General features: G+C 39.9%; 1 long non-coding RNA gene across 1 annotated transcript; it reads right to left on the reverse strand.

The window, feature by feature from the left end:
• Positions 1 to 1746: 1746 nt before the first annotated feature.
• Positions 1747 to 14636, reverse strand: LOC137840252 (uncharacterized). Its single transcript, XR_011086779.1, has 12 exons — positions 13638 to 14636; positions 13381 to 13452; positions 13010 to 13243; positions 12555 to 12661; positions 3952 to 12312; positions 3667 to 3783; positions 3406 to 3527; positions 3115 to 3180; positions 2898 to 2986; positions 2624 to 2729; positions 2288 to 2393; positions 1747 to 2152 (listed from the first exon to the last, which is right to left on the reverse strand). It is a non-coding gene; the product is annotated as an uncharacterized lncRNA (long non-coding RNA).
• Positions 14637 to 15700: the final 1064 nt, after the last annotated feature.

Raw genomic sequence — 15700 nt, forward strand, 5'->3', positions numbered from 1 at the left:
CATGAAGACGACACGACAGCAACCAACACGACAGCAACCAAAACCAAACGACAGCATCCAATGATCCGACAGGGAGTGAGGGGCAGACAGGACTTTTATACACGACAGGTAACGAGAGGCAGGTGGGAACAATCACACTGATCATGGGCACACAGGAGGGGAGGGGCGAGCACACAGACAGAAACCAAGACAACAGACACATAGTGGAGCAGTTTGGGACGAGACGTGACACCATTGAAGCGGGGTGCATTCAAAGACCAGTCGTACAGACGGAACACTCACTCACTTACCAAAAAGTAACGATATAATTACGTGAGCTCTTTGCATAAACCTCGATGCAAAGAAACTCCTCCTTTTGGGTACCGTTACATGCTACAAGGAGTATATATTACAAATGAGACTTTATTCTTAATTGTGATCATCATTCATCCATCCATTTTATTACTCAGGTATTTTCAAAGCAAATTAATATTGTTGCATTTATTAATTTGCTTTAAAATGACAGCGCAATATAATTAAAAGCTGACACTCTAGCAATGTCAAACGTGTTCATTTAAGAAGAAGCCACACACGTTTTGTGATCAAATCTTTCATAACGAGAATGATTTGAGTGAATTGATTTGAATGAATAATTGAAGAAATTTCAGTTCTGAAGGCTCCTTTTGTCCCAAGCAAAGTGAAAGATGGTAGGATAAAAATTGTAACAGGAACGCTATAAAAAATGTCAAGCCGTGAATATTTGTGCCCCCCTCCCATTTTGAGAACGGTGAGTCCTGGACATCGACTGGCTCTTTTTCTGTCTTCCTGGGGGTCTGCTCAGGTAGTGTGGCAAATTTGAACAGGTTCCCTCATTCCTAGCCCAAGTTACAGGGGGGGAACATATCCTCACGGGTGCCCCGTGAGGATATGTTCCCCCCCTTATTTTGAGAACGGTGAGTCCTAGACTCCAACTGTTTTTTTTTTCTGTCTTCCTGGGGGTCTGCTCAGGTAGTGTGGCAAATTTGAACAGGTTCCCTCATTCCTAGCCCAAGTTACAGGGGGGGAACATATCCTCACGGGTGCCCCGTGAGGATATGTTCCCCCCCCCCCTTATTTTGAGAACGGTGAGTCCTAGACTCCGACTGTTTTTTTTTTTTCTGTCTTCTTGGGGTCTGCTCAGGTAGTGTGGCAAATTTGAACAGGTTCCCTCATTCCTAGCCCAAGTTACAGGGGGGGAACATATCCTCACGGGGCACCCGTGAGGATATGTCCCCCCCCCCCACTTATTTTGAGAACGGTGAGTCCTAGACTCCAACTGTTTTTTTTCTGTCTTCCTGGGGGTTTGCTCAGGTAGTGTGGCAAATTTAAACAGGTTCCCTCATTCCTAGTTCAAATTACAGGGGGGGAACATATCCTCACGGGTGCCCCGTGAGGATATGTTTCCCCCCCTTATTTTGAGAACGGTGAGTCCTAGACTCCAACTGTTTTTTTTCTGTCTTCCTGGGGGTCTGCTCAGGTAGTGTGGCAAATTTGAACAGGTTCCCTCATTCCTAGCCCAAGTTACAGGGGGGGGGACATATCCTCACGGGTGCCCCGTGAGGATATGTCCCCCCCCCCCTTATTTTGAGAACGGTGAGTCCTAGACTCCAACTGTTTTTTTCTGATGATTTGTGCAGTGATACTGTTATTACTGCACTTTATCAATGTCTTTGGCCTTATTTTGGTCAAACAACTTTGTTTCTTTATCATATAACATACATAAAAAAATAATGACTTTAAACTTTATTAAGAAAAAAAAAAGTTTTTTAAATAATAAAATAAAAAAATAAAAAAATGTAATAAAAAAAAAGCAAAATGGTCTTCAAGAAAGCTTCAAATATTTAGCATTTAATTTCTGTACATGCTGTACACAAAAAAGAGCCTTCGGTTGGAGGCTCCCCGACACATACAAGATGGAACCACCTGCAACACTCGTCACACTGAATCTGGTGAACAAAGAAAAAAGCAAGATCATACAATGCAGCACAATTACAATAATTTACAACGCATGTGTAATTCAATATATTTCTTAATCATCACATGCATTAGTTAACAAGACCTGACATAATTACTTATCTGTTGTCTGTGTCATGTGTAGCTTCCCCACAAACAAAGCACAAGTCAGATAAATCATCTGTGAAAACAAAGACAGAAGAATTGCTATCGTACTTCCCTGTGTAAAACTTAACTGAGTTGTATATAGCATTGATAGCACAGTCAGGACCATTCTTTGGGTGGCAATAACATCTCTTGGGTGCATATTACTTACCAGTCTCTAATAGAACTGTGGTGGCAATTTGCAGCCTGTACCTATTTATATCGTGTGCCTTTGCTGAGAAGTCTATTTCTTCATTTGAAAGAAGATGTTCTGCAAACTAAAAAAGACAATGTCAGATGTTGACAGTGCATAAAGAATGCCTTAAATGTTTGCCATCTTTAGCCTATATATCGTACAAAAAATTCTACTGTCAGACAATAATTTGTTTTAGTCCTTTGTTGTATGAACTCTAAATTAGTTTTTTTGTTTTGAGTAATGTTTGTTTAAGTTTTTGCATAATTGAGTGATATGAGTTTTGTAAATATAGTCTGTAAATCAAATGCATACTTTCAAAGCAAAGACACCACAAGAGGTTGAATCTTGTTGCCTGGGATGGGGGACAGTGCCACAAGTCCACCTGGAAACATTGCACCCTTTGTTGCGCATGAACGCCCTGAAATATAAGAGCCAGCACATAAACACAAATTTCAAGTTTTATCCGTCAATTACATAATTTGTATTGATAAAAACAAAAACCTAGTCCACTTTCAAAAGAAAGCGCACATCTTCAGTTAAATGTTGATATCACAATAGAATTCTGACTTTTAGAAGCTGTGCTTACCGGGTTGATTCCAGGCATTTTTTAATGTCCATTTGAGACTCACCAAGAGGATCAAGCAATAAGGACCTTTTTTCTCCTGGCCTGATTGCCTATATTTTAAACACAAAATATGAGGTTTTATTATTCATATGCATGAATTATCAAACATTTTGCACATAACTATATATTTTTTTGCTGTAATGTTACTCCCTCTTGTGGCATTAAAACATTTCTTTACCGCCAGCTTCCAATGATTATGCTCATTGACAATGCCAACAATAAGTTTGTATTCCACCGGGTTGATCTAAAAATAAACAGAAGAAAAAAATATGTCTGTCAATAATTTCAATAAAATGTGTAAAGAACAAAATTAATGCCAATTGAGTTTTTTAATAAAATTGTTATAATGTCTTAATAACGTTGTTGGGCCACTAATTGGCCCGGCAACAATATTAAGACATTTAACTTCTTAACTTCATTGATAATTTTGCAAGATATAATTCAATAAACAGTACTAATACAGACAGACCTTGAGTCTCTGGCTCTTTCCATTCCATAAATTAGTCATTGCAAATGAGTCAATATAGGAAACCTTTTCCACGCTGATTTGGTTGCGTTGTTCACCATCAACAGGAGGTACGCGTTAATAACCTGTAAATGAAACGGCAAACAAATTGAAACAGAAAATATTCCCCACCCCCCAAAAAAAATACAGTGCTGCCAATTAAGACTTGAAACAAAACAGTCAAACCGAGAAACCTAAGTTTCAGATATGAAAACATAATTTTACCTCAGATTCCAGCTCAGATTTGGGTCCAACGTTCCTAATGTCCCAAAAGAACAATTTGTACGCCGATTTTTGATAGGAGAACATGGACGTGCTTTCCCTTCCAGGCATCTTGAACGTCTGCCAAAAATAAGTCGGAACAATACCTTAAAATGCAATTGGAAATGTGGTTCATTCCATAGCAGCAAGTGGCACTTATAAAACACTTTGTGAGTACAAGACCTATGTGCCACATATCCATAATGTATGTTTTAATATGTTTACAGTTTTATCATGAATACATCTTACATTTGTCCACATTTTCCCTCCTTTGTCTAAAAGTCAAAGACAGTCGTGGTGGTGTTGCGGTATTAAGAGCAGGGGAAAAGGGAGCCGTGGCTGGAGGAGCTGTGGCTGAAGGAGCAGTGGCAGAGGGCGTGGTGACTGGGGGAGCTGAGGCTAGAGGAGCAGTGGCAGTGGGAGCGGTGCTTGGAGGAGCTGCGGCTGGTGGAGCAGGGAGAGGGAGCGATGGTTGGAGGAGCTGCGGCGGGAGGAGCAGTGGCAGAGGGGGCAGTGGCTGGAGGAGATGAGGCTGGAGGAGCAGTGGCAGAGGGAGCGGTGCTTGGAGGAGCTGCAGCTGGTGGAGCAGTGGGAGAGGAAGCGGTGGTTGGAGGAGCTGCGGCGGGAGGAGCAGTGGCTGGAGGAGCAGTGGCTGGAAGTGCTGAGGCTGGTGGGGATGGTGACTGTGTCATCCAGGAGGATGCTCCTTTTTTGTTTTCATACCTATGAGGCACTCTTTGTTTATTTTCTTTGTATGGTTTTAGGTGGTCAATGTTTATTTTGGGGACCAAGGCTCCATTCTCATCCTGGAGGTCAGCTGTCTTACCCTCAATCGCCACAATTTTGTATGGCCCCAAAAAATTGGGGTTCAATTTTCCTCCCTTTCTTTGTTGAGACCTGATATTTTGTCTTAGAACAAGATCTCCTATGTGTACAGTTGGTGTGATCCCTGAGATTGTTTTTGGGTGCCTTGTTTTTTCCTGCGCTTTTCTAATGTGCTCTCTAACTTGCTCAAATAGTTGGTCTTGTTCGTTATGGTTTTGTGCCATAACTTCTGTTAGAGATTTGCTCACTCCAACTTATTTTGCAAGAACCACACGGGAGACAGGCAAGTTCTTTTAGACACCTGCAGGTGGAGAGTTCACTCGCTACAGGAATGAAATCTGGAGCCTCTCCCAACTGCAAAGGCATATTTATTAAGAGAAAGAGTGGGGGTATGAGTGGGCTGAATAGAAAGCCCTTGTCCTCTAGTCTAAACATCTCAGGGGATGTTTTACGATCTTGTGATAAGGAGGACAAGGTAAGGTATTTATTACCTGTTGCATTCCAACATAATCCTATGATAAAGATAACCTGGAAAACCCTAACATCTCCCTCCTGTTTTATCATATGATTATGCTACCCCAAACAACAAAGACAAGTAAGAAAAAAAACACATATATATGTATAATGAAGAAAGAAGAATAGGAAAAATAAAAACAACAAACAATGATAGCAACACTTTCCAGTGAAGATGAGGCATTACCTTAATACCCCAGGTCAAACTTATTGTGTAAGCGAAAAACCTGCTGGCCAGATGTTATTAGCAGGAAAATTCTTACACGGTCCCTTTGCCTTAAGGCGACCAGAATGCTATCAATAAAAACAAAAAGAAAAACAAAGAAACAGTACATCAGCGTATCCATTACTTGCGAAGCATATTTGATGGTCAAATCAACAAGTTTCCGTAATACATGCTCAACAGAACAGCATCTACGCAATCCATGTCTCATTATCATTATCACATCTGTCACGTCTAAGAAGTTGTATATGTGCTCGCGTTTTCGTCAGCTGCTGATGTTCTAGTCTGTAGGTGAGGTCTGTCACACACACTGGCGCACACACTCGTGTCCAGTTGGCAGGCAGCATCGGACAACTCTCGTGACCACAAAACCATAATCCGTACTGAACAGGCACGTGCACTCATAGGATGCAGGTGAGGCAGTGCCTCTGAACTTCTGGATGAAGTAGGTCCCGTCCGATGGTGCAGCCATGTTGGTAGTAGAGCCCTTACACCTTGAAAACGGCTCTCTCATCCTGGCACACAGCGGTGATGTCCAAAGCTCCCAACCTGCCACGGGAGCTGCTGAAGACCTTCTACACTGCCATCACCAAGTCTGTCCTCTGCACCTCCATCACTGTCTGGTTTGGATCGGCCTCCAAACAAGACAAGCACAGACTGCAACGGACAATAAGGACTGCAGAAAAGATAATTGGAATCAACCTCCCATCTATCCAAGACTTGTACCTGTCCAGGACCAGGAAACGTGCAAGTAACATCTCAACAGACCCTTCGAACCCAGGTTGCAGCCTGTTTGAACTACTCCCCTCCGGACGCCGTTATAGAGCTCTGTACACTAAAACCAGCAGACACAGAGACAGCTTCTTCCCCCAGGCTGTCGCTCTGATGAACTCACACCACTCTTAGAGTCTCAGAGTCATTACTGTGCAATAACATCCCACTTGCCACACCTTTTTTGTCTACACTGTTTGTACTATGTGTCCTCTCTGCATCCATTGCAGCCTGGTCATCCTAGAAGAGGGACCTTCCCATCTGTGGTCTCTTCTCAAGGTTTCTCATTTCCCCTAGCTGGAGTTTTGAGTTTTTCCTTGCCCTCTTGGGAGTTTAAGATCAGGGGGTGTTTGAGAATATCTTTCGTTTTTCACATGTCCTGAGTGTTGTTGTTAGTCACCTAAATGTTGAACAAAGGCTGTGATTTACCGAAGTCAAATTCCTTGTTTGGCACGCTCAAACATGGCGAATAAAAAACTCTTGAATCTCTTGAATCTTGAATCCAGTTTCCTTCTGGAGAGCAGTCGTCGTTAATGCATTTGTGGGTCCTGCAACCTTGGATGCAACATGTGTAGTCAGCAAGACTTGGAATGGTCCCTCCCGTCGTGGCTGGCCCAGTTCTTTCTTTTGATGACCTCGATGTAGACCCAGTCTCCTGGATTGATGGGGTTGTCGACCTGTGAGGAGGAAAGATCAAGCGGCAGTAAATTTGTCTTTGACACAGTTTGAGCGTCCTGATCATATAATCTGCCAAGGACTGCTCTTCATCTGTTGTTTGCAACTCTTGTAGTCAATTGTCGTGCCCATTTAACTGGCAAATAGGAGTGTTTGCGGGAAGAGTTTGAACACCTCCTAATGATTCCCTTTAACCAACAACTATTTATGACAGGGGCGTTCCCATTTATTGCCTCCTGGTTTAAAAGAGATTGTCTTACCCATGCCTTCTTTCTCCTCACACGCTCGCACCCACACAGGGTGTGAACACACACACACACACACACACACACACATCTGCACGCACACATACACAAAACGGCATACAAAGTTCAGACGAACGACAACAAGACTGTCACAATTTTACAGAGATTACTCACAAACAGAACACACAGACAAAGGGATTCTAATCCATCTCTCATGTAGCTTCTTTTGATAGAATCTCCTATCGGTAACTGTATAGCAGACGTTTTAGCATATAATCCCATACTCTGCTCTCTCGCTTCTACTTTTTCATGTCGGTGCAGTCGTAGGTGGCCCCTATTGCAGTCATTGTCTTGTTAACTGTCGCCTTGTGACTCTTATGCATGATTGTGTGAATGTCAAAAATTGAACGTACCTAACTTTCTGACCATCCAACCTCCACTGTGGTATAAAAAACCTTACTATTGTATTGAGTAGGTACATTGAACAACCTAGCTTCCTCCTGACTGCCAAATGTCCTGTTCTAAAATTTATATAACTCGACCTCTACGTTTTAAGCTTCATGAGCCAAAATATCAGATCTTGCTCTTGTTTCCTACCGTTTTAGCCTATTTGTTTTATCCAAATCCGTTCAATCTCTGATTATAATGCTTTTCTCTGTAGCCCTACGTGTTTTTCAAATGTTTGTTTATTTATTTTTTATTTATCAAATCTCCTCAGTTCTGTCAAACTCAGTGCACAATGAACCTCCCTTCCACTTTGAACCAAGCTTCACCAAATTTGGTAACGCCGTAGCAAGGAGTGCGATTTGGTTGTCGGACACTCCAAGTCCATTTCTTTTTGCCGCACTTCAGCCTCTCAAGTTGGTGTTCTTTTGTTGTTGCTTCAGAGCGACCCCATCCATCACTCTTGAATGAGTCCATTGTTCAAATGAGTCAATTTTCATCATTGTGAGTTCCTCCGCTTTTCACTGTCTTTTCTCGTCCCCGAGGATGTTGTCTGTCCTCCGGAGTGTACTTGTCCTTCTCCAAGCACAACAGCAATCTTTTCTTGTCCTTCGCCAAAGGTCAAAGGTGCTTCAGAGCCAGGCACCATTTTGTGGTTGTTCACGGCTGCAGGCGAAGTCTCGGATTGGGTTTCAGGGACCCTGACACTGAGAATGACAGGCTGGGACATCAAACTTGTAAGACTATTTCCAAATGTAGCTGCTTCCATCAATTTGCTGGTAACGTTTGTTTACCAAACTTCAAATTCTTCTAATAACAGCGGTCTCGTTTTTATATCGTAAATCCTGCAACTCATCCTATTTTTGAGCTACATTTTATCTATAGTTCCAATTTAATCGGACAGTATGTTTTCTTCAGTATCATTATTGAAAAACAACTCATTGAGGTCTGCGTTCCACATCAAGCCCTGATCTGTATGTCTTGACCTCTCACATGTTATTGTCATGCTTGCTCAAAAATGTGACTTAGAGTATGGTGCTGTGAATTCTCAATCTCCCCAATGAAATTGGATCCCACCTCGTAGTTCTTATCGTTCTCATGTTCCTGTTAGCCTGCAATTGTCCAAATCAAAAATGTTTTCTTTTAACTGTCTTTCTTTTGAACCTCTAAATCTCTCGTGTTGTTAACCTATCTACACCAGAACAAAAAATTTACCACAGTATAACACCAAATGTATTCGAAAAAATTCATTGTCATAAAGTGTTGTATTATTACTATCTTCCACTATCTGTCCTACTCACTCCCTCCTTTTGAGGCTTGGCAACGCCCATGCCTCACACCTTGACAAACTTTTTGGGAGAATGCGTTCTTTACTACATACGATTCCATCATCATTTAATTTGACTTTCTTTCCAAAACGCTTCTCAATTTCTCAGTTCACACATCTTCTGCATGTGTTACTGGTTCTCCAGTTTTTTTTCTAGTTAATTATCAATCCAAAAGCTACGTGTTTCTTTCTAACATTCAACCTGCTCAAAATCACTCTTTCATTAAAGTCGCTCTACTAATTTTCCATAGTAGTCGCCAACAACTTCAACCATTCAACCTTTCATTCAGGCAATCATTCATCAATGCTCATCATATGTATCTCACACAGTCTCCAAAAAGGAGTCTTCCTATCACATTGGTCCCAATTCATCCAAGCTCACCACACAACATTCATATATCATTTTCAACTCAGGTTTCCTGGTAGAACAATCCACCAATCTAAAAAAAACTTAACTAAAACAAACAATTGGCAAATTAATCTGAATTTTTTCTTTGTTTTTAAATTTGAAGAACTCAATCTCTCAGATTTAGCTTGCATTTAGAATTTTGTATAATCTTATAACACAACCAATCAATTATTCCTATTAAATGTAGCATTGCAAAATCTTAAATTCACAATTTAGCTTCTTCCAATTCCTGAAAGCATGTTCTGTCTTTTTTTTTCCTTTGAATTTCTCATGTGGGCTCGACACTTAACATGCACTAGTGTGGATTAGTTTCTGCTCGCAACCAGATTTCTCTCTTTTTCCTCTCATTTTTATCTTTCAAAATCATTTCTGTTCTGCGGTGCAAATTGGATAGACCACAGTCTAGCAAAATTTTTTTTATACTAAAACTTTAGCCAATGTTCATCATTTTAACATATACGCACACACATGCACAGCTCCCGCACGCAAAAGGTAGTTCCCAGCACCAATGATTCGTCACAGGCTGGCCATTTCCTGTGGTCGATCATGAGCTGGTCCCTCCCACGCACACGAGGACAGCACATTCTAATTTTATTTATTTATCTTCTAGAAGAAAGTTGCATTCCTTTACCACTTGATTTGCATATTTTAACTTTAGTGTAACACAATTTGAGCTCTAGTCATTTGTAATTTGGGCATACAAACAGCATTGTCATACTTCTTGGATGGACAGGACTTCTAATAATCTAAAAAAAATTCTAATAATCTGACAATGACATGTTTTGCTGTCATATGGGCATCTATTCTTTCTTTCTCTGTATGAGCATAAGCGGTCAAAGAGGAGGAAGCTTGTCATGCTAAAAATTTGGCTTTTCCTCTGCTCCTTCCTCCACCCTTTGATTGGTATTGTTTTGCAAAATGACACTCTCGTGCAAAGTGTCCTCGTCTCCCACAGTTCCAACAGTTGTCTGAATCTGATGGGGGTTTTGATTTGAATGGTGGCTTGTGACGTTGTTGGTATCTAACTCTTCCTCTGCCCCTTTGGGAACTTTGATAGAAGATCGTTGTATCTTCCTTTAGATCATTATCATCATCTAGATGAAATACATCAGAACTTTTGCCTTTCTCAATCCCTTTGTCAGCGTCTCCTGGCCACTGCATGTTTTTTGTAAACCAAGCAGTGTCCGCTTCCACCAAGTGTTTCCTCACCCAACTGCCCAAGTCAGGGGGGAAACCAGTGAGGAGCGCAATTTTAAGATGTTGCTGATAAGCGCTCTCATCTGCATCATTGAATGGGATGCCACTATGTACCCAGAATTATTTTTCAAATCTCAATTGAATGGCGGCCTCATCACTTTTCAACTTTCTATCTTTTGTCTTTTGGATTTGTTCTCTTCTTTCTTGTGAAGCTTTCAACCACATTTTAGCACAATCCAATTATCTCTCTTTTCTTTTCTTTTTCAGTCCATTTTTCTTTCTATCCACACTCTCTTCTAAAACATCAACTACTACCTTCCACACTTCAACTCTCAACTTCCCTTCTACTCCATACTTTTTCTTCCACTTCGGCATATATTGCATACAATTAAGAAATCTACTCGCCATGTACTTCTCATCTCCGTCAAGAGGTAGAGATTTACCGTTTTTATTTCCCATCTTAATTCTAATAGTTTTAGGTTTTACAATCTCTTTGTCTCAAAAATATTATTATTATTATTATTACTATTATTACTTATTTATTTCTTTGAGGATCCTCAATGCAGGTTTAAATTGACCTTTCAACAAATTACTAGCCTGTATCAATGCTAGAACTGCTATTTAGTCAATTTATCCTACCAGTCACACTCTCAATCACACAAACTCCAACGCTTTTTTTTTTTTTTATTTAGGCCTCATAGCTCGGACAAACCAAAGCCGTATCTCATAGCTCGGACAAACCAAAGCCGTATCCCATAGCTCGGACAAACCAAAGCCGTATCTCATGGCTCGGACAAACCAAAGCCGTATCTCATAGCTCGGACAAACCAAAGCCGTATCTCATGGCTCGGACAAACCAAAGCCGTATCTCATGGCTCGGACAAACCAAAACCGTATCTCGGACAAACCAAAGCCGTATCTCATAGCTCGGACAAACCAAAGCCGTATCTCTCGTGCACCTGTGTGTTTTTTATTTATTTATTATTATTATTTTTTATATATACGCGTTTCACAAACAACAACACAATCACACAACTTCAGGCCTTTAACTTACTTGTCCCCTGGTTCGTTGCACTGCCGGGTCCCGTGAATCCACCTCTGTCAGACGAAGGCAGACCTAAGATGCTGGCCCAGCGAAGAATTTCCTTCCCAGGTCTTTCTTTACCAGGTCTGGCTAATGGACGGACGCTGGCCCGTCGACAGTGTACAGCGCGTCGTCCTCCGTCAGCCAGATGATGGGTATGAGGGATCCCGGGTTTCGGCACCAAAACGTTAGAGATTTGCTCACTCCAACTTATTTTGCAAGAACCACACGGGAGACAGGCAAGTTCTTTTAGACACCTGCAGGTGGAGAGTTCACTCGCTACAGGAATGAAATCTGGAGCCTCTCCCAACTGCAAAGGCATATTTATTAAGAGAAAGAGTGGGGGTATGAGTGGGCTGAATAGAAAGCCCTTGTCCTCTAGTATAAACATCTCAGGGGATGTTTTATGATCTTGTGATAAGGAGGACAAGGTAAGGTATTTATTACCTGTTGCATTCCAACATAATCCTATGATAAAGATAACCTGGAAAACCCTAACAACTTCCATCCCCACCACATCCTCCACAGTACCATCAACCTTCAGAAAAGGCAAACATTTGCTGTCATGATTAAAGTGTCAACAAGTGTTAGTTTTATATTTGTGTTTTACAATTAAGATGTACCTAAACAAATTCAACAAGCAAATTGTCCTTGATCGTATAAAAACTTCTCCATGATACTGTATATCCTTGTGATGGATCATGGATCTTGATGTGCCAAAATCTTACCTCGTAGTGTTCTGGCACTTGAATGGGGTAGCGTGCCTCTCTGCCGAACATTAGAAAGTAAGGCGAGTACTTTGTTGTCATTTGTTTTTTGGTCCGCAAACCAAACATAACTGCATCCAAATATTCATCCCACCTTTCTGGATGCTGACAAACCACTTTGCTCAGAGCTCTAAAAAACAAAATCAGTTTTAAAATTGCGCTGGTGACAGTGTTTTTTTATTAATTTTGGAGAATTGTATATGAATGACTCCAATAACAATTTTTCAACCAAAATGTGTTTTTTCTGACCTAACAGTTTTTATAGTGCATGTTATTTACTTTGAAAATGCCTTGAAAACAAAAACAAACTCATGAGCGACATCATAACAAGAAATTGTCAAAGATTAATGTGGGTAAATGAAGTATACTCACCTTTGAATTGTTCCATTTAATTTTTCCACCAACCCATTAGTTTGAGGGTGGTATGGTGAGCAAAGGCTTCTTTTTATGTCAAGCATTTCACATACTCTCTTGTTGATCTGCAGTTGCCAGGGGAAAGAATAAGTAATTGAGTTGGGCAATTTTGCAGTGAAATAGTGTTTGAGAATGTGAGCTTAACAGCATCACTACACTGGCTTTGCATCACAAATACACAGAAGGAAAATACAACACCCACAAGTGCAACAGTCACAAAACACGGACAAAATACAATGAGCAGTAAGAAACTTTTTATTTTTTATTTTACTCCAGCTATTTTATGAAGTTCGACATCCTTTCGTTGCTTTCATTGGCCACACAAAATAAAGTTGCAGGCCAGATATGCCCTCAGGGACTTGTATTTGACAGCTATGATGAAGATAATTTCTGCCAAACACTGTAGTACTTACTGCATTGACAAATTCTTTGCCTTGATCTGTCAAGATCCTTTTTGGCGACTCAAATTGGTAGACGAATTTTAGGATACAGGCGGTAACATCAGCAGCAGACTTCGACCTCAATGGATAGGCTTGAGGCCATTTCATGAAATAATCGACCATCACGCAAATATATTGGTATCCATCTTTTGTCTGAGCCAGTTTGCCAATGAGGTCCATGCCCAAGAGTTCAAATGGCTGAGACACCTAATAAATAAATATTTATAAAAACAAATTGTGTTAAACTGATGTTGCTGAGAAACATAGTTATATAAAGTATGCCACATACAAAATACTATATAGACCTTGGGTCAAAATAGAGAACATTATTTGGATTAACTGACCTGTATAGGCATGACCTCTGTTGGGCTTTTTATTGATATGCCGGCTGCCTGACATTCGGTGCACTGGGACACCTGACAATGGCAAGTTTTGTGGAAAAGTAGTCATTGTTAATAAATGCATGCAAAAAGAAGGGGAAGATCTTAGATAATCATTTTGAATTGTTTGCAAACGATACAAAGGAATAGTTTCATTCATTATGTTTGCAGGCTTAAAAAAATGAACAAATAAGTATACTCTTTTTGTATTGTTTACATACCCACTCATTAATGTCAACAGACATCGCTTGCCAGTAATATCTCAGAGAGATGCTGTGTCTTGTTTTATTTTGCCCGGCGTGTGCCCCTGCCGGGCTGGCATGAAAACTCTTAAAAATTTCATTTGCCTCTTCAGCACCACAGACAACCTTCACTTGGACTGCCTGGCCTGTGCCTTTTTGGCGGCAATAATACAGCTCCCCTCCTGAGTCGAAGTAAAAATAAAACGTTGAATTAGCACCATACTTGTGGTAATTCATGAAGTACTCACTCAATACACCTAATTGCAAATTTGCTACTTGGACAAAAAAAAAAAAAAAAAACAGTTTCATAATATATCAAATGTTCACTCAATGGGTCTACAACCAAATATGTTACTTTAGTTTGATAATTTATCAAATATTTACTCAATAGATCTACAAATAGTTACTTGAAAAAAACATTAGCTTGAGTTGCACTCAACAAATTCAACAATTTCCTTCATAGTGAGGTGTGTTATATATATTGCGTTCAACATTTTATAAGTCAATTATTTGTGTTATAGAGTAATTACTCTAAAACTTAAGTTTCTGACGTTAGTGTAGAAATTAGCAGGTTCTGCAATGTGAATTTTTGGTGCGTCTCTGGATCTAATTTGCTTGATTTATGTACGTTGTGTATCTTACCCTCAACGTCGTAAAAAGAAGCTTTTCTTCTCAATACGTACTTCTCCTTCTTCGTAATACCATTTGGGTATTCACGTTTTGTTTTGTAGGCAATCATTTGTTGGTAAATAGTTGGGTCCATCGTGCGGCAGCGTATTGTTGTCAGAAAACAAATGGCGAAATGACGTGAAGTGCGCACTTACAAAGTGGGGTAAAATGGGTGCTTCGGTGACAAGTTTGAATTCAAGACAATATTGTTTGACCAACAAAGAAAAGAAAACATTATTATCCATTTGTTTATTTATTTATTTAACATCCAATATTGTAAAGTTATCAGTGCACAAATCATTTATTTACATTTACACCGTTTTAAATGGGGGGGAACATATTCTCACAGGGCACCCATGAGGATATGTTCCCCCCCTGTAACTTGGGCTACAGACTCAAGGTCTGTCGGTATTAGTACTGTTTATTGAATTATATCTTGCAAAATTATCAATGAAGTTAAGAAGTTAAATGTCTTAATATTGTTGTCGGGCCAATTAGTGGCCCAACAACGTTATTAAGACATTATAACAATTTTATTAAAAAACTCAATTGGCATTAATTTTGTTCTTTACACATTTTATTGAAATTATTGACAGACGTGCACTGATAACTTTACAATATTGGATGTTAAATAAATAAATAAACAAATAGATAATAATGTTTTTAATAAAGTTTAAAGTCATTATTTTTGATGTATGTTATATGATAAAGAAACAAAGTTGTTTGACCAAAATAAGGCCAAAGACATTGATAAAGTGCAGTAATAACAGTATCTCTGCACAAATCATCAGAAAAAAACAGTTGGAGTCTAGGACTCACCGTTCTCAAAATAAGGGGGGGGGGGGGAACATATCCTCATGTAACTTGGGCTAGGAATGAGGGAACCTGTTCAAATTTGCCACACTACCTGAGCAGACCCCCAGGAAGACAGAAAAAAAGCCAGTCGGTGTCCAGGACTCACCGTTTTCAAAATGGGAGGGGGGCACAAATATTCACGGCTTGACATTTTTTATAGCGTTCCTGTTACATTTTTTATCCTACCACCTTTCACTTTGCTTGGGATAAAAGGAGCCTTCAGAACTGAAATTTCTTCAATTATTCATTCAAATCAATTCACTCAAATCATTCTCGTTATGAAAGATTTGATCACAAAACGTGTGTGGCTTTTTCTTAAATGAACACGTTTGACATTGCTAGTGTCAGCTTTTAATTATATTGCGCTGTCATTTTAAAGCAAATTAATAAATGCAACAATATTAATTTGCTTTGAAAATACCTGAGTAATAAAATGGATGGATGAATGATGATCACAATTAAGAATAAAGTCTCATTTGTAATATATACTCCTTGTAGCATGTAAGGGTACCCAAAAG

Source organism: Syngnathus scovelli, chromosome 4, assembly GCF_024217435.2.
Source record: "Syngnathus scovelli strain Florida chromosome 4, RoL_Ssco_1.2, whole genome shotgun sequence".
NCBI classification, from domain to species: domain Eukaryota; kingdom Metazoa; phylum Chordata; class Actinopteri; order Syngnathiformes; family Syngnathidae; genus Syngnathus; species Syngnathus scovelli.